The 24,464-nt window shown below is 43.5% G+C and overlaps 1 protein-coding gene across 2 annotated transcripts in view; it reads right to left on the bottom strand.

Annotated features, from left to right (window-relative positions):
• CA6 (carbonic anhydrase 6) overlaps positions 1-20,368 on the bottom strand; it is a 54,797-nt gene extending 34,429 nt beyond the window's left edge. For both annotated transcript variants that reach the window (XM_058552826.1, XM_058552827.1), the window contains exon 1: positions 20,321-20,368. The gene's annotated coding sequence lies outside the window, so the exon portion shown is untranslated. The remainder of the gene's footprint in view (positions 1-20,320) is intronic.
• Between the last annotated feature and the right edge of the window lie 4,096 nt (positions 20,369-24,464).

The following is a 24,464-nucleotide window of genomic DNA, read 5'->3' as shown; positions in this document are numbered from 1 at the left end:
AGAAACTTTAGTTCATCAAAACCCACCATACCAAGTGAAAAGTCAAGCCCCATAGTGGGAGAAGGTATTTTCAATACATATAACCAACAAAGGACTCTTGTCCAGAATATATAAAGAACCCTTACAAATCCATAAGAAAAACATCCAACAGCTCATAGACAAATAGACTTGAGACACTTTACAAGAGAGAATTTCCAGGTGGCCAATTAACATCAGAAAAGGTTTAACCTCTTTAGTGACAAAAGAAATGAAAATTAAAACCACAGTGAAAATTAAAACCACCAGTACACAGTCACCCTCACTCTGACGGCAAACATTTTAAAGGCTGATAATACCAAATGTCTGCAAGATTACAGAACAATCCAAACTCTCATCCATTTCTAGTGGGAGTACATGAAATTGATTCAGCCACTTTGGAAAACTGACTGTATCTACGGAGGCTGAATGTACACAAACTCTGTGACCTAACAATTCTGCTCAGAGGTATATTCCCAACAGGAGTCTGTACATTTAGGTACTAAAAGACTTTTACACAAATGTTCATCACTATCCTGTTCATTATAGCCCCAAACTGGAAGCAACCCAAATATCCATTAACAGCAGAATGGGTAAATAAATGGTGGCATATTTATAAAATGGAATTAATTAGCTACTGCTACAGGCAACAACATGGATGAATCTCACATTATGTTGAATGAAAGAAGCCTAATATAGAAGAAGAAATAAAATATGATTCTATTTATATAAAGTTCCAAAACAGGCAAAACTCACCTATGGCGTTAGAAGTTAATGGAAGGAAACACAAGGGATCTCCTGAAGAGTGGTCATGATTTTGACCTGGTGACAGTTTACACAGGGGGGTTGATCTGAGGTGATTTAGTGAACAGTACATTTATAATTTGGGCAATTTTCAATATGTAAAACTTTAATTAAAAAGTTAATATTGAAGGAAAAGTTTGGCAATTCCTCAAGAAGTTAAACATAGAATTACCATATGATCCAGCAACTCCTCTGCTCAATGTACACCCAAAAGAATTGAAAGCAGGGATTCAAACAGCTACTTACACACCCATGTCCACAGCAGCATTATTGCACAATAGCCAAAAGGTGAACCCAAATGTCCATCAACAGGTGAATGGGTAAGCAAAATGTGGTATATCCATACAATGGAGTATTGTTCAGCCTTGAAAAGGAATAAAATTCTTTTATTTGTGTAATTTTTATTTTTTTCCAGCTTTATTGAGATATAATTGACATATAACATAGTGTAAGTTTAAGGTCACCAATGTGTGGATTTGTTACACTTATATATTGCAAAATGATTAGCACCATAGTGTTAGCTAGGAACGAAATTCTGACAGATACATGCCATAACAAGGGTGAACCTTGGAAACATTATGCTAAGTGAAATAAGCCAGACACATGAGGATGAATATTGTCCGATTCCATTTATATGAGGTACCTGGAATAGGCAAATTCATAGAGACAGAAAGTAGAATAGAGGTTACCAGGGCCTGGGGTGAGAGGGGACTGGGGAGTTGTTGTTAACTCTGTCTGACTGGGGACAGAGTTTCTATTTGGGATGATGAAAAAGTTCTGGAGACGGATGGTGGTGATGGTTGCACAACACTGTGAATGTACTTAAGGCCAACAAATTATGTACTTAAAAATGGTTAAAATGTTCCATTTTGCAACATGAAAAGTTCTGGAGATTCGTGTAACAATGCGAATGTATTCAATACTACTGAACTGTATACTTAAAAATGGCTAAGGTGGTAAATTTTATATTATGTATATTTTACCTCAATTAAAAATTTTTTTTACATTTTTATAGTTAGAATGGTAAGCTTTATCATATATGTGTGTATACATATACACACACATATATGTTTTAACACAACAAAAAAGTTAATAATGAAAAATTCTTTGTCCATTAGTTTGAAAACATAGATCAAATGGACAAATTCCTACAAGAATATAACATAATGTAATGTCTCCTAGGAAGAGACAACGAGAATAGTCCTATAATTATTAAAGAAACTGAATCAACAATTTAAAAATATTTTCACAAAACAAAAACAGGCCCATGAGGTATTACAGGCGAGTTTTCCCAAACATTTAAGAAACAAATAATTCCAAACTTACAGAAAACATAGCCCAGGGCAGGATAGGGAGACCACAGCGTGTGGCCAAACTCGGCCACGCCTATTCCTTTACGTATCGTCTGGGGCTGCTTCACACTCTCATGGCTGTGCTGAGAGCTGTGTCAGAGACCATAGGATCTGCAAAGCCTGGTATTTACTATGTAATGTTTACTATCTGGCCCTTTACAGAAAAAAATTCGCCAAAAATAGAGAACCCTCTCCAACTCATTTTATGAGGCTGGTATATCTTTGGCACTGAAATCTAACAAGGACAGCATGAAGAAGAAAAATTATAAGCCAATGTCACTCATGAACTTGGATACAAAAATCCTAAATGAAACGGGAATGAATGAATGAATGAATGGTCTTCCTAAGACTTTCCTAGTTTTCAGTCTATATTCGCTGGACTTTTTGGGTCCCTTATATGAGTGTCACCTTTTTATTGATCAATCTCTCCCAGTTCATTTATTCAGCTGAGGAAGGCACCATTGCTGGCTAATCCATCCCCTCTCCCTTGCCCACTTCCCAGCCCCTCTTGTAGCTAATAGCAGTCACATCACTCACTCTCGTGAGTCTCATGTCTCATGAATGAGACATAAAGGGAAATCAGCTGGGGAGACTTCTGGGAAATCTTTGGTGTTCTTATGAAAAGAGGCAATAGGAGAGGAGGAGAGCTTGCCAACATTTTCCCCCTTTCTTTGACACTAAAATCAGGTCTGATGTCTGGAGCTGAGGCAGCTATCTTGTGACCATGAAGATCAAAAGCCAGCATGCTGGGGCCAGACCTGTGGCATAGCAGTGAAGTTCAGGCGCTCTGCTTTGGTCGCCCAGGGTTCTCAGATTCAGATCCTGGGCGCAGACTGACTCACCGCTTGTCAGGCCATGCTGTGGCGGCGTCCCATATAAAGTAGAGGAAGATGAGCACAGATGTTAGCCCAGGGCCAATCTTCCTCAGCAAAAAGAGGAGGATTGGCATCCAATGTTAGCTCAGGGCTAATCTTCCTCACAAAAAAAAAAAAAAGCCAGCATGCATGATGGCAGAGCAGAATGAGAGGAAGAGTTTGGGTCCTCGGTGGCTTCACAGAGCAGCTGAAGCTGTGCCACCAGACTTCTTGTTGTCCAAGAAAAATAACCCCTTTTTTTATGAGTCTCTGGTAGTTGGGGTTCTGTCACTTGCATCTGAAAGCATTCCTAAGTGATACATCCACAAATATACATTTCTGTCACTTTTCTAAGCTATGCTTTCACAGAGCTTACATTCTGGTTGGAGGAAACAAATATTAAAAATAAATAAGATTATTTCAAATAGTGATAAATACATTAAGAAGATAAAGCATGGGGCCGGCCCAGTGGTGGAGGCGCTTAGGTGCGCGCGCTCTGCTGCGGCGGCCCGGGGCTCGCCGGTTCGGATCCCGGGCGTGCACTGACGCACCGCTTGTCAGGCCATGCTGTGGCGGCATCCCATATAAAGGGGAGGAAGATGAGCATGGATGTTAGCCCAGGGCCAGTCTTCCTCAGCAGAAAGAGGAGGATTGGCAGATGTTAGCTCAGGGCCGATCTTCCTCACAAAAAAAAAAAAGAAGATAAAGCAGGATAGTGGGGTAGAGGATGAGGGGAGGGGAGGAGGAGGCAGACAGGGTGGTCAGGGAAGGCCTCTCGAGGTGACATTTGAGCTGAAGGCTGACTGAGAAGAAGGAGCCAGGTGAAGATCTGAGGGGACGGGTGTTCCTGGGAGAGCAATCAGCAAAAACCTGAAGGCAGGAAGAAACACGGTAAGTGTGAGGGTCACCCCACACCCAGTCCACTAACAGACCTGTCAGGTCTACCTTCAGAATACCTCTGACCACCTTGTCTCCCCTCCACACGCTACCAGCCTGATCTAAGTCACCAGCTCCCTTGCTTGGACACCTGCAGTGGCCTCCGCCTGGTCTTCTGCTTCTACTTTGGTCCCTATAGTTTATTCTCCAAGTGGCCACAGAGATCCTTCCAAAACATGAGTCAGCTCAAGGCAGTCCTCCCTCAAAGCCATCCAATGGCTTGGGTCTCACTCAGGGTAACACTGAATCCTCACCATGGCTTCAAGGCCCTACACCACCTGCCCCGCTCTCTCTGCAACACCATACCCTACCACTCCAGCCCCCTCTCCAGCTGTTCCTTAAACCTACCAAACGTGCTCTCAGCACGGGGCCTTTGCACTTGCTATTCCCCTGCTTGGAATGCTCTTCCCCCAGATATTCACAGGGCTCTTCCCTCACCCCATTCAGTCGCTGCTCAGGGGACATGACTCTCAAGAGAAGCTTTCTCTGACCAGCCATCCTAAAACACCCACCTGTCACTCTCCGTCCTTCCTTCTTCTTCCTGTGGGATAGTTCTGAAGAATGGCCAAATCTTCTTTTTGAGTTCTGAGTCTGACCTTTTTTCCATACCAGAAGTCGTTAGTGTTAAGGATGGGGAGAACTTGGGTGCGACCCAAAGTAAAAGCATCCTCCGTCTTCGCTTCTGGTTTTGCTCAGATGCTGGGCTGCTGCTTTAAGTCACCCGTTGTTGAACAGCTCATAGAAATAAAAATATCTTTTTTTAGAAGTCTTATCTAAATATGGATATTTTCTCTTTTTTCAGCCTCCTGGTTCCAATTTCTCTAAGCCCAGATTTCAACAGCTCCACCTTCATGAACAGGAATAGGCTTTTAACAAACCACTAAAATCCTTACAACTTGCAGATAGACCCACGCGTGGAGGTAAATGACCCTGATGTCCTCATATGAGCTTCAACCTATCAAGAGCCCCAATTTACTTCCTGCTTAATTCACTGACCTTCCTTCCTAATTACAAAAATGTTAACGATGTTATTAACACAGGCGATTTCCCACAGACAAGAGGAATAATTAAAGGTGCTGCTTTGCACGGTCAGACCTCCCTCAACTGCCCCAGCTTAGAGAGGAAACCAAGAGCATTTTTATCAACGAAGACGTGCTGATGCAAAACTGGGCAGAGCCAAAAATCCCATAATCAAACGATTCTGAAGCGGAATCAAATGTATTAAGGACGATGCACAAGGAAGTTGCTCTCCAGTGAAATTAAAAGACGAGTCAATGGAAAAGGAGATAGTGAGCATCTACTCGTCCTTACTTTAATTTGCTAAATGAGTGGAGCCCTGTGCTGTCTGAGGCCAAAGGGGTCAAGGTCACTCACCTTTCTTGGTCATACTACTTGAGAAGTGGCCCCAAGAACACCTTATGTTAGATTTTGATTTTCCTCCCATAGCTGGTGATCCATTGAAATATTCTGGAAACCACAAAGCAGCAGCCAGTGCGGTATTTTTGCTTATCTTCCATCAGCTGCACTCTGTTTGTTTCCAAATGTCATGCTTGCAAAAACAAAGCATCTTTCCAGCGCCTCACTACTTGCCCCGAGCCCTCTGTGCAGTCACACAGAGGACCATCGCCATGTTGAAGGAAGTGGCCTTCCTCGAAGTATGCAGGGTTTCTAGCCGAAGCATATATTGTGCGCTCATGACATCCAGTGGTCAGAAAAATACTGTGCAGAGTTGTTTTTTTAATACAAGAGCCAAGGTGTAATTGCCAACAGCTGGTCTGTAGAGGGATAAGAGAGCCACACAAAAGAGGAAGGAGTTTGGTGTCTCTCTGCTGCAATGTCCAGGAGAGACCAGGCTGGCCCTGGAAACCCATCTGATGGTTGGGAAGATGCCCATAAACGGCTGTTTGGATATTCAGAAAATCCCATTTCCCAGACCATCAAATACTTGGTTATAGAGAAGGTGAAAGAATTTTTTAATTGAGATGAAATTTATATAACATAAAATCAACCTTTTTAAAGAGTACAGTTCAGTGGCATTTAGTATATTCACAATGTTATGCAACCACTACCTTTATCTAGTTCCAAAATTTTTCATAACCTAAAAGAAAATCCCGTACCCATTAAGCACTCACTCCCCATTCCCTCCTTCCTCTAGTCCTTGGCAACAACTAATCTGCTTTCTGTCTCCACGGATTTACCTATTCTGGATATTTCATATCAATGGAATCGTACTCTATGTGACTTTTATGTCTGGCTTCTTTTACATACCATAATTTTTTGAGGTTCATCCATTTGTAGCACTGTATCAGTATTTTCATGCCTGAGTAATACTCCATTGTATGGATATACCACATTTTGTGTATCCACTCACCTGTTGATGGACATTGCTGCTGTTTCTGCTGTTGGGCTATTGTTAACGGTGCTGCTATGAACATTTGCTTGTAAGTACTTGCTTGAGTACCTAATTTCAGTTCTTCTGGGCATATATCTAGGAGTGGAATTGCTAGGTCAGATGGTAATTCCATTTAACTTTTTGAAGAAAAAACTTTTGGATTCCTTGAAATTGATAGAGAAAATTGAACTAGATTTTTAGCCTCTTTGAAATTGATAGAGGAAGAGTTTTATTTAGACTAGGCCCAACTTTTCCCAAATGACTCACTGATTTTTTTTAACCAGTCTCCACCATTCATGTGTATCTAACTTGTTAGCCCAGTCTGCAAGTACCCACGGGAATGAGTGCAGGGGGAGGAGATGAAAGAACCCATTCAGGGGGAAGTTCATTTGCCTAAGGATTCTCTGTTGACGTTTGTTTGGCTTGAGATGACAGCTCAGCAAACAGCAATCCTTGCCCCAAATCTTTGGTATGAGCTCTGTCATAACACTGTGTTTGATATTTGCCGGCAGACCTGGAATGAATTTGGACAGCCAAAGTGAATTAGTTAAGCTGAAAAGAACTCTGAAAACAATGATTGCCCTGATGGGTTTTTTATTCAAACCTTCCAGGTCACTAATTTGTCATGTTGTCTTTAAAAGGAGAAAACAATGAGGGGTGTATTTGGTGCCCTCCACGGTAAAATATTCTTGATTTAACGTCAATGGAGAAGGAGCTGCTCGGCATAAATGGATGTCCCCTTGAAGCCCTCATTATAAATATGTTAACCATTTTGGATGAAATGCTTTCTAAAACTGAGCGCTCCATTTCCTGTCTTCTTAAACAGAAGATTCTGAACATGATTGTGAACATTTTTGTGGGACCCAGTTTGAGCTACAACACAGTGGTCTTCTCAAGAGCAAAAGGCTTGGAATAGCCAAGAACATTATTGTCTAGAATCTAGACTCTAGACACTCCTGCCGATGAACGAGCAGCGTATATTAATCTAATAAGCCCCTATGTAATTTTAATTTTCTAGTAGCCACATTTAAAAAAGTAAAAAGAAACAGGTGAAATTAATTTGAATAATAAACTTTATTTAATCTAACATATCCAAAATATTATCATTTCAGCATGTAATTGATATTAAAAATATTTATGAGCTATTTTATATTATTTTTCTTGTACTAAGTTTTGGCAATCCAGTGTGTATTTTGCATATTACTAGCCACACTGGCACTGTGCCGGGAGCTTTGTGTGCATTTTATGTCTCTAATCCTTAAAACAATCCTGAAAGGTAGGGTATTTTGGACCCATTTTACAGATGAGCAAACTGAGGTTCGAAAGTATTAAGTAACTTTCTCAGGTGACATACAGGCATCAGTGGCAGCCAGTCAGCCAGTGTCAGCCAGGTATAGTGAATAATATTGTCACACCAGGGATGCCCTCTTCGTAGCAGGTACCCATCCTCCACCTGCTGATGCAGGGATGCAAAGGCCCAGCCCTCTTGTCTCGATTTGGGACCAGAGCTTTCCCCCAGGCTGGGCCTCAGTTGCAACCACATTGGGGCCACGTTCTCCCTGTGCCCAGTCCTATCCTCACTGCCTTGGGACATCTCTCCCCAGAGGCTCCCCAGGCAGACTCGGCAGCGTTTCAAGGGCACCCCGCCTAAGACACTAGGAAGTCAGCCCCCAAAGCCCTTTCTTAGGAACCTCTCCCTCTTTACGGGCTAATCCTCTGCAGTCTTTGCAACACAGCATCTCCCTACCAGGCTAGGTAACAAGCAGAGTGGTCGTTTCTCCTGTGGAAACCAGTCTCACACCACGTGTTTACCAAAAAGGGATGGCGCCCTGCATTACTGACCCTTTGGTCTTTAGAAGCTAGACAATATGAGCTCATTAAGAAAACAAACTTGGGGGCAAGTTACTTGCATTTTTACAAAACACAGACACACACACACAAACACATATGCACAGCAATCAACAAGAAAACATCGCAATGATTTCTGAGGAGTTCCCCAAGTAATAAAATGTTTCTATAAAATACTCATTGAAAATGGCAAGAATCTTTAAGAGGGCTTAGTCACCCTGGATCTTTGCGTCATTTTCAATCAGCCCAGCCTCAGAGATGGCAACAGCAAAATTCTCAGATTGGCCAACAAGCGGGTTAGGGTCACCTGGGAGTCACCCCTGACCCAGTCAGCCGTCCTCTCCAGCCCCTGGCTTAGCACTGTGGACTCGTGTTCCCGTGTTCAAGTAGAAATTAACCCAAGGGGCCCTCCAGGACCAGCAAAGACACTACCATCTCTTGAGACTCCTTACTGGGGAGATCGAGGCGGTTAATTACTCAGAACAACCCTATTCACTGAATTTCAACTTTCTGTTCAGCCAATCCTGCAGCCACTGTGCATCTAATTCCTGGGGTCCCTCTAATTAAATTATGTAAGGCTTTTTCTAAATAATCAAAGGAACCTTTGGAAACATGCCCTGGCCCGTCCTGAACACCCTACCGGGAAGACAAAGCAAAAAGAAACTGAAGAAAATGGATCCCTGTTATTTACCTCTGGAGCCCCGGTGCAACTCTGCACGGCAAGAAAACTAATCTCAAAACAAAGCTTCCCTACAAAGGAGGAAATAGCCGAGGGTCAGACCTCACCAAGGGGTCCACCTAGTTTGTGGCTCAAAACCCAGTGCCGGGCAAGGAAGTGAAGATGAAAACCCAGATGGATCTAACCAATGGTTGCTTTGCCCCCACCTTCCTGCACCCACCCTGTGACTCACTCTCCCCTTCTCAAATCTGCCCCAGGGGCAGGATGTAGCCCCCTCCTTCCTGGCCACCCCTTATTGTACCTGATCTGAGTCCCAGCCACAGACAAACATGTGGGCTCCAAAAACGTACAAGTAATACATGCTTGTCATAAAAAATGAAATAAAATATCTAAGCAGTGTGTAGAGGAACAAAAGTAAATCCTGCCATTTCACTACCTCGCCTTGGCCCACTCCTCAGAGGTAGCCACTATTAACTCTATGGTCTGTGTCCTTCTAGATATTCTCTAGACACACGCACACATGCACACACAGACACACATGCACACACACCGCTGGGTTCATAGTACACATAAGGCTTAGAGGTTTGATTTTTTTCCACTTACTATATTTCAACAGGAATTGCTGATGAATTGGATGTGGGGAGTGAGAGAAAAAGTCAAATTGACCTCAAGTTTTGACCTGCACACCTGGAAGATTCAGCTGCCATTTACTGAGACAGGAAAAACAGCGGAGGAGAGGTTTTAGACATGACAAACGTCTTAGTGTAGGTCCCCCAAAGACAAAACTGCAGCAAGTACTTGGGGGCAGGTGTTCACTCGAGGGAGTGACCCAAGTAGGCAGAAGAAGGGAGCAGGGAGAGCGAGACAAGTTAAGAATAATACTCCTGTGACCATTGTTTACTTGAAAAGCCTCAAAACAAGTTATTCAGGAATAGCCCAAAGAACTGCAATTCCGGATGTGCATCCTACGGCAAACCACAGGCAAATCCAACAAACCAAGAAGGGGAGCTGCCTTTGTAGAGAAAAAGGGGGAGTAGGGAGGGGCCGTTCTAAAGGAAAGTCCAGGGCCGCCCCGTGGCTTAGCGGTTAAGTGCAAGTGCTCCGCTGCTGGCGGCCCGGGGTTCGGATCCCGGGTGCACACCGACGCACCCCTTCTCCGGCCATGCTGAGGCCGCGTCCCACATACAGCAACTAGAAGGATGTGCAGCTATGACATACAGCTATCTACTGGGGCTTTGGGGAAAAAAAAATAAATAAATAAAATTTAAATAAATAAATAAAGGAAAGTCCACTGGGAGAAAGTAACAGTTCAGGCGGCTACAGCTTCTCATTGGCTGGGCTGCTGTCCCAGAGGGAGAAAAGTCTTCCTTCCGAGTAAAGTAGGTTTACTTCCTGGCCGAGATGGAAGCCTCTGTCTCTTCCTGTTTGGTGTAATTGATGATGTGCGCTAGGGCGTGAGAGCCCCCCCTACAGGCCTTCCTGACTCCGGTTTAGTTAAGGTTTGTTTCATTAATTCCCACATCATGTCTTGTTTCTCCTTAAATACATAAATAAACATGCAGACACACACGTGTATATGTATTTCCTCCTTTTTTACTTAAAAGCTAGCATACTACAAACTCTGATATTCGCCTTGCTTTGTGCACTTTACAATATATCCTGGCAGTCTCTCCGTGGAATGCTATGTTTGGATGTCCATTAGCCCCCAAGGGAGAGGGAAGTTGGCTGTTGGATGTGCATGTCTGGAGCTCACAGGAGGGTCCAGCTGAAGCAATAAAGTTGGGAGACAAGTGAGACCACCCAGGGCCTGAGTATAGATCCAGAAGTGGTCTGGAGACAGAGTCTGAGGTGCACCTTTATTTATTTATTTATTTATTTACTTACTTACTTACTTACTTACTTACTTACTTATTTTTGGTGAGGAAGACTGGCCCTGAGCTAACATCTGTGCCAATCTATCTCCATTTTTTTAAATTGATTTTCTTTTTCTTGTTTTTGGTTGGGGGGGAGATTGGCTCTGAGCAAACATCTGTTGCCAATCTTCCTCCTTTTTTCCCTTTTTCTCCCCAAAGCCCCAGTAGATAGTTGTATGTTATAGTTGCTCATCCTAGTTGCTCTGTGTTGGACACTGCCTCAGCATGGCTTGATGAGTAGTGCGTAGGTCCGTGCCCAGGATCTGAACCTGTGAACTCTGGGCCGCCAGAGCAGAACACGCAAACCTAACCACTATGCCACCGGGCCTGCCCCTCTTTCTCTGTTTTGGATGCCACCACAGCATGGCTTGATGAGCAGTGTGTAGGTCCACATATGGGATCCGAACCCACAAGCCCTGGGCTGCCGAAGCAGAGTGAGCGAATTTAACCACTACACCACTAAGCCTGCCCCGACACAATATATTTTTTAAATTTTTGCTCTAGAAATTTTCAGCCATGCATAACAGTAGAGATAATTGTATAACGAGCCTGTTTATGCTCATCATTCAGTTTCAACCATTATCAACATTTTTCCATTTTTGTTTTATCTCCCATCACGCACACTTTTTTCTTTTGGGAGTATTTTAAAGTAAAGTCTGTGTCATTCCACCCTTAAACGCTTCATTGTACATCTCTAATTGACAAGGTCTTTTAAAAGAAAAAAAACATAACCACTGTATTAGTTTCTCATTGCTGCTGTAACAAATTACCACAAACTTAGTGGCTTAAAACCGTACGTATTTATTATCTTACAGTTCTGGAGGTCAGAAATCCAAAATGGATCTAAAATCAAGGTGTTGGCAGGGCTGCATTCCTTCAGGAGCCTCTAGGGGATAACGCTTTTCTTTGCCTTTTCCAGCTTCCAGAGACCTCTTACACTCCTTGGCTTACGGCCCTGTAAAGTAGGGCTTACACTCCAGCCTCTATGTTACATTTCCTCCCTGCTTTTGACCTTCCTGCCTCCCTTTTATAAAGACCCTTGTGAGTGCATTGGACCTACATGGATAATCCAAAATAATCACCCATCTCAAAGTCCTTAATTTAATCACATTGGCAAAGTCCCTTTTGCCATGTAAGGTCACATATCCACACGTTCTGGATTAGGACATGGACATATCTTTGGGGGCTAATATTCAGCCTGCCAGAACCACCATGCCATTCTCACAATTAACAAAATTTAGAGTAATTCCTGAATATCATCTAATATCCAGCCTATATTTAAATTTCTCTGGTTTTTTTTCAAAAGTGTTTTTTACATTTAATTTGTTTAGATCTGGATCCACATTGTGTCAAGTTGTTACGTCTCTTATGTCTGCATTTTCATACAGGTCACTCTTTCCTTCCTATTTCTCTTTTTATGACTTGGATTTGCTGGAGAAACTGGGTCGTTTGTCCTATAGAATGTGTGGATTGCTTCCTTGTGGTGTAATTTAACTTGTTCCTCTGTCTCCCGTATCTTCTGTGAAAGGGCAGCTCTAAATCCAGGTCTAGTTTTGTTTTTTTTTGTTTTTTTGCTGAGGAAGATCCACGCTGAACTAATGTCTGTGCCAATCTTCCTCTATTTTGTATGTGGGTTGCTGCCACAGCATGACTGATGAGCGGTGTAGGTCTGTACCCAGGATCCGAACCTGGGCAGCTGAAGTGGAGTGCACTGAACTTAACCACTAGGCCATCGGGCTGGCCCCAAGTCCAGTTTTTTTAAGCAAGACTCCTTCCAAGGTTGTCCTCAGTACCTCCTATCACATTGTCATGAGGACATGTCTGCTGATCCCAGTATTGTACTCTGAAGATTGTTCACAAGATGAAGATGGTGCGAGCCTGATCCCTCTCCCAGAGCCAGAAAGCAGTCTGCAAGGGTGAAGATTTGGCATCCTGCAACCACACAACCCTGGCTAGTGGAAATCTGGCAAGAGCTGGGATTGCCTTGGCTGGCCTGTGGCACCACACCAACAAGATGAGCCTGCAGTGAGCAACATGTGTGAGCTGCAACAGCGCCTGACATAACACAGACCTCCCAACAGAAACATGGTGGCTGCTTCACCCCTGAAGGTGTGTGTGGCTGTCCAGTGAGCCACACTTGGCTACTGAGCACCAGAAATGTGCATAGTGTAAAGTGAGACGTGCTGTACGTTTAGGATATACACTGGGTTTCAAAGACTTAGCCCAAGAAAAAGAATAAAAATATCTCATTAATAAATTTTTATACTAATTACATATTGAAATGACATTTGGATATACTGGGTTAAATAAAATATAGTATTAAAGGGGCTGGCCCGGTGGTGTAGTGGTTAAGTTCGCATGCTCCGCTCCAGCAGCCCAGGGTTTGCAGGTTCAGATCCCAGGCACAGAACAACACACCACTCATCAAGCCATGCTGTGGTGGTGTCCCACATATAAAGCAGAGAAAGATGGGCATGGATGTTAGCTCAGGGACAATCTTCCTCAGCAAAAAGAGGAGGATTGGCAACAGATATTAGCTCAGGGCTAATCTTCCTCACAAAAAAGAAAAAAAAAAAAAAATATATATATATACAGTATTAAAATTAATTTCACCTGCTTCTTTTTACTTTGTGTAATGTGGCTACTAAAATGTTTTAATTATATATGTGGCTCACATTATATTTTTATTGGACAGCATGGATATAGACAGTAACATCATCTTCAAATGATGACAGTTTGGTTTCTTTCTAATTGTTCTACATTTTCTTTTTCTTGTCTTACCACATTAGCTAAGACCTCTTATTTAATATTAAATAGAATCAGTAATGGTGAGCATCCTTGTTATGTTCCCAACTTAAAAGGATGCTCATTTATACGGTGACTGACAAACAATAATGTACGACAAAAATTTCACAATAAAGAGGAAAAAAAAAAAGGATGCTCAGACTAAAGAATTAGCTCATGTTATGGGGTGAATTATGTCCCCCTAAATTCATATGTTGAAGTCCTAACCGCCCCCAGTACCTCATAATGTGACTGTATTTGACAACAGGATCTTCACAGAGATAATTAAGTTAAAATGAGGTCTCTAGAGTGGGCCCAAATCCACTATGACTGGTGGCCTTATAAAAAGGGGAAATTAACCACATAGAAAGAAGATCATGTGAAGATACAGAGTGTAGATGGCCATCTACAAGCCAGGGAGAGAGGCCTCAGAAGAAACCTGCCGACACCTTGATCTCAGACTTCAGCCTTTGGAACTGTGAGAAAACAATTTTCTGTTATGTAAGTTACCTAGTCTGTGGTACTTTGTTATGGCAGGCCTAGCAAACTAATACACTCAGATTAAGGAATTTTCCTATTCCTAGCTTGCTAAGCATTCTTACCATAAATGATTGTTGACTTTTCTCTGTCTACTGAGATCATCATATGGATTTTTCCCTTGAACCTATATATGTTCTGGATTATTCTCAGCCTCTCCCCATTCTATCTTTCGCTGTGGAACTCCAATTAAATCTATGTTAGACTTTGTCATTCCATCTCACAGTTTCTCTCTTTTTCTCTCTGTGGTACATTCTGGCTAACATTTTCCACTCAGTCCTTCTTTTTTTTTTTTTGCTGAGGAAGATTCACCCTGAGCTAACATCTGTTGCCAATCTTCCTCTTTTTTTGGCTTGAGGAAGATTAGCCCTGAGCTAACATCTGTGCCAACCTTCCTCTATTTTGTATGTGGGATGCCACCACAGGATGGCTGATGAGTGGTGTAGGTCCACACCTGGGATCCAAACCCACAAACCTGGGCTGCCAAAGTGGAGCACACCAAACTTAACCACTACGCCACAGGGATGGCCCCTCCACTCAGTCCTTCTGGTGACAAATTCTGTCTTCAATTGCATCTAATAATTGGCTTTTTAACCATTCATTTTCATTTCTAAAAGTTCTGTTTGGTTCTGTTAAAAATAGACCTCGTCATTTTTGGAAGTCTCTTCTTATTGCTTGTTTTTTCAACTCTTTTTTTTAAATTTCATATATAGTTATTAGTGATCTGTATCTGATTGCTCCACAATCTCAAATCTTTCGGTGGTCTAAGTCTGTTCGTAGTTCCTGCTGATTCTCACTCGTGATGGCTTTTCTTATGTGTTTGGAAATCGTGTAGCATGAGCTTGTATTTAGTTGAACTTAATACATGTAATCCTGAGGCTAAGTTGGGGATGCTTTCCTCCAGACAGGAGTGATCTGTGACATAGTCAAGTACGAAATGCAAAAGCAGTGAAAGAAATATAATAAAACACCAAGTAGTCTGACACTGTGAAAGCAACAAGCACCACAGCAGGTGAGAAGAGAGGTGAGATCTGAAACGGGTTATTAAGGTGGTGAGAGAAAGGGGTAGTTATGTGATGAAGTCAAGTTATATCTTTCTCTTTAGGAAAAAAATGTATTCTCACAGTCACACACTCACAGGAATTTTACCAAATACGGACACTCTGGAATCCCTGCTGACTTGGCTGGGCAAGATTAGCCAGGAAAAGGAACTTTGATATCGAGGACACTGACACAAGGTGAGCTCCAGAATTTCTGTATAACACAGCAACTGGATGGGAAGAGAGAGTTAGGAGCCCTGCCTTGACACCGCCTTTGTGCATATGTTTACCTAGATCATGTCTGGGGAGCTGTGTTGGGGGAGGCGCTGATGGAGATTAAAGGGGCGCTGAAGACCCTCTCTTGGTGACTGGATTGAAGGTCTGTCCATAAGCGGCAGAGAAATCAGCACCTTTCCCCACCCCTCAGTATCAGGAGATACTGAGCCCTGCCCGAAGCTGCCTTTTCACAGCTTGCTCCTCTCGCCCTCTCCGAAATGGAATTTGGAGTGTGAGTGTTTGTAAACTGCTGATTACACAAGAAAAATGCCGTCCAAACAGCAGACCAGTGCCAAAGCCTGCATAGCGCAGATGCCTGGCTCCTGTTGCCTTGGGCAGCTTGCTGAGCTCCTAACTAGGTTCATCCCGCTGGTCCCATGAAGCTGGGGAGAGACATGGCCCCGTAATCCTCGTAGCTGCCAGAGCCCAGACAGATCCTGCTCAAGCCGCAGGAAGACGCAGGTGTCCTCTGTGATCCCTACAGCCGGTCCCCACTGGGAAGAGGATTTGGACGCCTGCAAAGGCTGATTCCATTTCTCCTTCCACAGGTGCAGATGGCCTCCTGAAGAAGGTCACCACCAAATCTCAGCATGGACAGATAAGGATAGTGAGAGGATCTGAGACTCAGGCAGTGGGTTTAGGAAGCTAGAAAATGGACTCCAATATGGCCTACAGAGAAGCACTTCATCCATCCAGCAAAAATGCATCAAGCACCTGCTTTGGGTTGGACGTGTGGCTACAGGGGCGAATATGATGAGTCTCAGCCTAGGCTTCCCAGTCTGATGGGTGAAACAACCGTTGTAGGGTACAGGACGCACAGGGCACAGAGAGCCCAGAGGAGGCAGCGCCGGTCCACAGACCAGGGGTCAGGCGCAGCGCGGAGACGGAATGATGAGGAAGAGGCAGCTGGTTTACAATGTTCTCTATACGGCACTATATAAGGCATCGTAAGGGGCTTTGTTGTTTTGATCAGCCAGTCAAAGAGGAAGAGGGTCTGTATCCCAGGTGGAGGAGCCCCACAAACAGAAACACACATTGTTGCAGACCCCTCCACACATGTCCCCCACCCAACAAATGGCACGAGGGGTGACCAGAGCAGAGGGGTTGGGAGCAATGTGCATCCTTATCCTCGAGTCTCAGGCTCCCTGGCCCAGCACCCGGGATTTCACATCTCCAGCTACTGTATTTCTGGGTTATACAAAACTAAGATCATCTCTTTCCATAGCTAGCTATCAGTGCTTTCCAGAAAGCTAAAGACATATTTATTAATATCACTAATTCCCTGACTTGTAGAGAGCTTTATACTTTCCAGGCCATGCTTTGGTTTTGAGAATGTAAACGATCTGCTCCAACACCCAGCTGGATGCTGAGAACCAGAACCACACCTGATTATCTGCACTAAGGCGACTTTGCCCTTCCCTGTCTTCCTTAGCATGTCTTTATGCTTCCCAGCATCTCCTGCCCAGGAAAATGGTTTGTTCATTACAAGAACTTCCTGAAAGACCCATCAACTCTTCAATGGAAAGCACCAACAGTTTGTGCCCTAAGATTCTTTGAATCCTTGAATTTCCAGCTAATTTCAAAATCCTTGCCCTGCTTTTCCCACCAGTCCTGGACCATTGTATCATGATTTTAACCCAAACCTACTCAACTCTCTCATTGAAAAATCCACCTTACACCAAACTTCCAATTCTCAATAAACTCTGATCTTACCCTGCTGAACCTTTGCCAAGTGGTGTCCCCCATACTATGGTAAGCTATGAACTCAGCTTTGTCTTATCAACAGATTGTGTTGGTGATATTTGGGGAGCCAATTCTTAACAGTTTCTTTTTGTGACAACCTTCTGACCTAGGCAGGACAGGTGTTTCTCTCCCCATTTAACAGTCAGGGAACCTGAGGTATGGAAAGTCAAAGGTGTGTCCCAGGAGGGCCAGAGCCCCAGTCTCAGGGGTTCATCCCCTGACAAGAAGCATCTGCTAGTTTCCAGAAGGAAAATCAAGTCACTAGCCAAGAGCTGTTCAAAGGGTCCTGTATTTCCAGCTAGTTCCAGAAAGGCCAGTGCAGACCTCCATAGAAACCAGACATACAGCAAAGGCACATGGAAAACTTACTCGGGTGGATTCGCCCAGCACTCTGCCATGACACCTGGGTGCAGGTGGGCAGCAGTACGTGGTGAGGGGGAGAATGGGAGGGGTTGCCATCATAAGAAATAAAGGGACAAGCACATGGACCGGACACTCGAACAAGAACGTTCAAGGTTCATTGCAGCTCTGTTGATAACAACAAATTATCCATCGTCAGTAGACTAGAAACATTTAGTTGGACTATTCCTACAATAGGGCCTATTGTGTAGTGTGGGGTTAGCACTACACACAGTGATCTCAGGGACAGAATATTAGAGGCATGGGACAGGGAGGGGGGAATGGGGTGAGACAAAAACATAGAGTATAATTCCATTCCCATCAAGCTCAAAGACATGTAACTATACAATCTATGATGTAGGGATACAAGTGTATGTAATAAAACTTTAGGAAAGGCCAGAGGGGGCTGGCCCCATGGCCTAGTGGTTAAGTTCAGTGCACTCTGCTTTGGCAGCTGGGTTTGGTTGCCAGGGGCAGACCTACACCACTCGTCAGTGGCCATGCGGTGGCGACGACCCACGTACAAAATAGAGGAAGATCAGCACAGACGTTAGCTCAGGGCGAATCTTCCTCAGCAAAAAAAAAAAAAAAAAGGAAGAAGAAGAAGAAGAAAGGCAAGATAACAATAAAGACAACTCAGGACGATGGGATCCTCTGCAGGGGTGGCAGGGGGTAGAATGGAGGGCCCAGGGGTCTTTACAGAGAACCCTGTGTTCTTTCTTTCCAGCCGGGGCGGGGGGGTGGTACCCAGTATTCAATGTATCACAATCCTCTATAACTGACTTTTAAAATATGATTTTGTGTCTATCAAAATTTACTCAAAATGATTAAAAATAAGAGACGTGGGCCGGCCCCATGGCTTAGCGGTTAAGTGCACGCACTCCGCTACTGGCGGCCCGGGTTCGGATCCCGGGTGCGCACCGACGCACCGCTTCTCCAGCCATGCTGAGGCCGTGTCCCACATGCAGCAACTAGAAGGATGTGCAACTATGACGTACAACTATCTACGGGGGGGCTTTGGGGAAAAAAAAAGGAGGAGGATTGGCAATAGTTGTTAGCTCAGAGCTGGTCTTCCTCAGCAAAAAGAGGAGGATTAGCACAGATGTTAGCTCAGGGCTGATCTTCCTCACAAAAAATAAATAAATAAATAAGAGACGTGAGCCTGTGTCTCTGTGTCTCTTTGCAAACGACTTTCTCCTGCTCCTGCCTCTTTCTCTTCATCCCTCACCTTTGTCTCCTCACCTACGACATGATCAAATAGGCTGGTTTGAAAGTTCATGCCACATGTGCTCTGTATTACGCCCCAATGAACCATTTTTAATAGTTTTTAATCCCAGAACTTCATTTTAGGTACATTTTAAGTACTTAGTGTTAGACCTTTTTATACCCAAAGTTTTAAAAATAGAATTGAAAAAATCCCCAAAATCTTTCTGGGGAAGTCTGCTCTGTTGCCAGTTCAGGGTCAGACGGTCATAAAGGAGCCGAGGACAGTATGAAACCCCAAGGGGCTCTTGGCCCTCATAGCCACGCAAGTAACCGCTCCCTGCCAGGAGAAAGGGCCCCTGCTCTTTCCTGCAGGCCTCTGTTGGGGAAGAATCCCCCCCACCCCGGGCTGAAGGCATCCAAGTGGAAATAAGTGGCCCAAACTCCCAATAATAAGGCATCCTTGTTATTTCTTATTATCGGTTGGTTTATATTTAAAAATTACACATCACTCCATGCAAACAGGCAGTTTGTGTTTATTTGACTTTATTATTAAAATACCACCAGAACCTTCAGAAAGTTTGGAGCAGGGGCACTTGGAGAACTGCCCACAATTCCACCTCCTAAATATCATTCTCCAGACTTAGGCTGTATTTTGTCCAAAACACTAATTTATTTTTGAGATTATAGGTTAGAAATACTTAATGATATGAAAAGATGTTTCAGAGTATGTTTTTAAGTAAAAAAAAAAAGCAAGCTACTTAACAGTATGTTCAAAATGAGTCCATTTGGGGGAGGGGAACCCCTATATCAATATATAAGCAAAGGAAAAAAGATGAATATGACCCAAGAATTCCACTTCTAGGTATATACCCAAGAGAAATGAAAACATATGTCCGCACAAAAGCATGTATGTGAATGCTCACAGCAGCATTATTAGCAACAGCCAAGAAGTGGAAATAACCCAAATGTCCACAACTGATGAATGGATAAATAAAATGTGGTCTATCTGCACGGGAGAATATTATTCAGCAATGAAAAGAAATGAGGAGGGGGAAGTCAAGATGGGGGCGTAGGCAGACTCTGAATTCACCTCCTCCGGCAGACACAGCCAATTTACAACTACTTGTGGAAAAATTGCCCCGAGACAGAACTAAAAGCTGGATAAGAGGAACTCCTGCAACAAGGGACAATCCTGATTGAGGTGGAAGAGGCAGAGGCTCCCTTCTGGAGAGAAAAACTGCCGCCTTCACAAGCCGCCAGCTTCGCAGCCGCCCAGGAGCAGCCCACAGGTACGCAGCCTCCCTGGAGGAGAGGGGCCCTGAGCCAGTGAGCATTTTGTGGACCCAGCACAATCGAGACCAGCGGCATAATATCTGACTTTGCCTGCTACTAAAACATTGGAGAGTACCCCCAGAAAACCTGGCTCACAAAGAAATTAAAACCGGCTCTTAAAGGGCCCACACGCAAACTCACCCGTTTCAGAAAGCATCCTAAAATCACCAGAAAGAAAGATGCATAGTGCTTTGGTGAAAAGAGACTCACCTGATAGGCCCTGAGTGCATCTCGGTGAGAAGTGAGACCTCTCCAGGGACTGGGACATTGGTGGTGGCCATTGTTGTGGCCTGGCACGGGCGTGCTGACACAGACGCCATTGGAGTTCTCCCTGGGGCCTGCTAACCCAGGTCTGCCCCACCCACTAGAGCACCAATTTAATCCAGCTCAGCCAGGGGGGGCAGCCCACCCTAGAGACTGTCCCCACCCAACAACTAGCCCTCAGGCAACTTGTGGGCCTGCATAGATTGGTGACTGGATTCTCTGCAGCCTGGCAACTGAGCTGACTTCAGTGGGGCAGGGCGTGCACAAGGAGCGGGTGGAGAGTGTGGGGCAGTGGTGGAGTGTGTGGGGCTCCCGCCGTGGAGAGACTGGGTCCACGTCGGGAGGTCGAGGCGCACACACGGGGCAGGACTGTGTTGACTGTGTGTGTGGACCTGTGGGCGGCAGGGCTTGTCAGCTGCAGAAGACTTGTGCTTCTCAAAGACCCACAAAAGCCCTTTGGAAGGGTTTGCCCCACCTTCCAAAGTCTGAAACAATTGGGTGCTCCCGTGCCTGAGGCCAGCCCCACCCAGCTGCAATCCTCAGAGAGCTGACAAGAGACCTAAAGGCTGGAGGCCCTGAGCCTAACAACCTGCCACGGTGGGGGCCTACTCACTTAAAAGAAATACTGCGACACAAATGTGGTATTAGAACATGCAGCCAACTGTGCTGGGGCTCCCCACACCTGATAAAGAGACTGAAGGGCCCACAACAACTACAAACAGCTGAGCATTACAACAGCTGACCAGGAGGATAACTCGGCCTATCTGGGTGCATACAGGGAGAGCAAACAGGCCACAACAGAAGGACACACGTAGCCCACATAGGGGTCACCCCTGGAACATTGAGAACTGAAGGAAGCACACGGCAGGCCTCCTAAGACATCACTTGTATAAGGTCACCTATCCAAGAGCAGGAGACGTAGCTGACCTACCTAATACGTAGACACAAGCACAGGGCAAGAGGCAAAATGAGGAGGCAAAGGAATACATTCCAAGTAAGGGAACAGGATAAAACTCCAGAAAAGGAACTAAGTGAAACAGAAATGAGCAACCTACCCGACAGAGAGTTCAAACTAAGAGTGTTAAGGTTGCTCACTGATGTGGGGAGAAGAATAGATGAACTCAGTGAGAATGTCAACAAAGAAATGGAAGATATGAAAAAGAACCAATCAGAAATGAAGAATACAATACTGGAAATGAAAAATTCGCTAAAGGGACTCAAAAGCAGAGTAGAGGATACAGAAGAACGGATCTGCGAGCTGGACGAAAGACTAGAAGAAATTACCCATGCTGAACAGGTAAAAGAAAAAAGAACTAAAAAGAGTGAGGACAGTCTAAGGGACCTCTGGGACAACATCAAGCACACTAACGTCCGTGTTATAGGTGTCTCAGAAGGAGAAGAGCGAGAGAAAGGGGCAGAGAATCTATTTCAAGAAATAATAGATGAAAACTTCCCTAAGGAAGGAAGCAGACATCCAGGTACAGGAAGCACAGAGAGCCCCAAACAAGATAAACCCAAAGAGGCCCACACCAAGACACATCATAGTCAAAATGTCTAGAATTAAAGATAAAGAGGGCTGGCCCCGTGGCTTAGCGGTTAAGTGCGCGCGCTCCACTGCTGGTGGCCCGGGTTCGGATCTGGGCGCGCACTGACACACCGCTTCCCTGGCCATGCTGGGGCCGCATCCCACATGCAGCAACTAGAAGGATGTGCAACTATGACGTACAACTATCTACTAGGGCTTTGGGGGAAGAAAAATAAATAAAATTAAAAAAATAAATAAATAAATAAATAAATAAAGATAAAGAGAGAATCCTAAAAGCTGCCAGAGAAAGACAAGTTACATACAAAGGAAACCCCATAAGGCTATCAGCTGACTTCTCAGCAGAACCCTTACAGGCTATAAGAGAGTGGCACAATATATTTAAAGTGCTAAAAGGAAACAACTTACAGCCAAGAATACTCTACCCAGCAAGATTATCATTGAAAATGGAAGGAGAGACCAAAAATTTCCCAGACAAGCAAAAATTAAAGGAGTTTGTCACCAAGAAACCAGTGCTACAAGAAATGTTAAAGGGACTGATTTAAGGGGAACAGAGAAGACCACAAATAGGAAAAATTATCTAATTCCAGGATAAGAGGGCAATGGATACAAATGCACAAAAAAGAGGTTAGATATGATATCAAAAACATAAAATGAGGGAAGAGGGGAGTTAAAGAGTAGAGCTTTCAGACAGAGGTCAAACTAAAGAGACTATCAATTCTGTATAGAAGGAGAAAGGAACAGAGAAGGACTACTAAAACACTGAGAAAAAAAGTTAAAAAATGGCAGTAAGTACATACTTATCAATAGCTACTTTAAACGTCAATGGACTAAATGCCCCAATTAAAAGGCATAGGGTGGCTGATTGGATAAAACACGAAGACCCATATATATGCTGCATACAAGAGACACACTTCAGACCTACAGACACTCACAAACTGAAAGTGAAGGGATGGAAAAAGATACTCCATGCAAATGGCAATGAAAAGAAAGCTTGGGTAGCAGTACTCATATCAGACAAAATAGACTTTAAAACAAAAACTGTAAAAAGAGACAAAGAAGGGCATTACATAATGACCAAGGGAACAATCCAACAAGAGGATATAACACTTGTAAATATCTACGCACCCAATGTAGGGGCACCTAAATATATAAAGCAATTATTAACAGACATAAAAAGAGAAATAGACAGTAACACAATAATAGTAGGGGACTTGAACACTCCACTTACACCAATGGATAGATCAGCCAAACAGAAGATCAATAAGGAAACATTGGCCTTAAATGACACACTAGAACAGATGGACCTAGTAGATATTTACAGAGCATTCCATCCAAAAACCGAAGAATACATGTTCTTTTCAAATGCACATGGAACATTCTCCAGGATTGATCACATATTAGGCCACAAAACGAGTCTCCATAAATTTAAGAAGATTGAAATAATACCAAGCATCTTTTCTGACCACAACGGTATGAAACTGGAAATCAACTATAGGAAGAAAATCAGAAAAGCCACAAATAAATGGAGATTAAACAAAATGCTACTGAACAATGACTGGGTCAACGAAGAAATCAAAGAAGAAATCAAAAAATACCTGGAGACAAATGAAAATGAAAATACAACATGCCAGAATTTATGGGATACAGCAAAAGCGGTTCTAAGAGGGAAGTTTATAGCAATACAGGCCTATCTCAACAAACAAGAAAAATCTCAAATAAACAATCTAACAATGCACCTAAAGGAAAAAGAAGAACAAACAAAGCCCAAAATCAGTAGAAGAAGGGAAATAATAAAAATCAAAGCAGAAATAAATGAGACTAAAAAAACAATAGAAAAAATTAATACAACCAAGAGCTGGTCCTTTGAAAAGATCAACAAAATTGACAAACCTTTAGCTAGACTCACCAAGAAAAAAAGAAAGAAGGCACAAATAAGTAAAATCAGAAATGAAAGAGGAGAAATTACAACAGACACCTCAGAATTACAAAAGATTATAAGAGAATACTATAAAAAGCTATATGCCAACAAATTCGACAATCTGGAAGAAATGGATAAATTCTTAGAATCATACAACCTTCCAAAACTGGGTCAAGAAGAAGTAGAGAATTTGAATAGACCAATCACCAGTAAGGAGATCGAAACAGTAATCACAAACCTCCCCAAAAATAAAAGTCAAGGACCAGACTGCTTCCCTGGGGAATTCTACCAAACATTCAAAGAAGACTTAATACCTATCCTTCTCAAACTCTTCCAAAAAATTGAGGAGGGGGGAAGCTCCCTAACTCATTCTACGAAGCCGACATTACCCTGATACCAAAACCAGACAAGGACAACACAAAAAAAGAAAATTACAGGCCAATATCACTGATGAACATCGATGCAAAAATCCTCAACAAAATACTAGCAAGTCGCATACAACAATACATTAAAAAGATTATACACCATGATCAAGTGGGATTTATTCCAGGTATGCAGGGATGGTTCAACATTCGCAAATCAATCAACGTAATACACCACATTAATAAAATGAAGGATAAAAATCA

Source organism: Diceros bicornis, chromosome 13, assembly GCF_020826845.1.
Source record: "Diceros bicornis minor isolate mBicDic1 chromosome 13, mDicBic1.mat.cur, whole genome shotgun sequence".
NCBI lineage: Eukaryota > Metazoa > Chordata > Mammalia > Perissodactyla > Rhinocerotidae > Diceros > Diceros bicornis.
The sequence above is the reverse complement of the archived record's forward strand: the minus strand, read 5'-3'. Positions and strand labels throughout refer to the sequence as shown.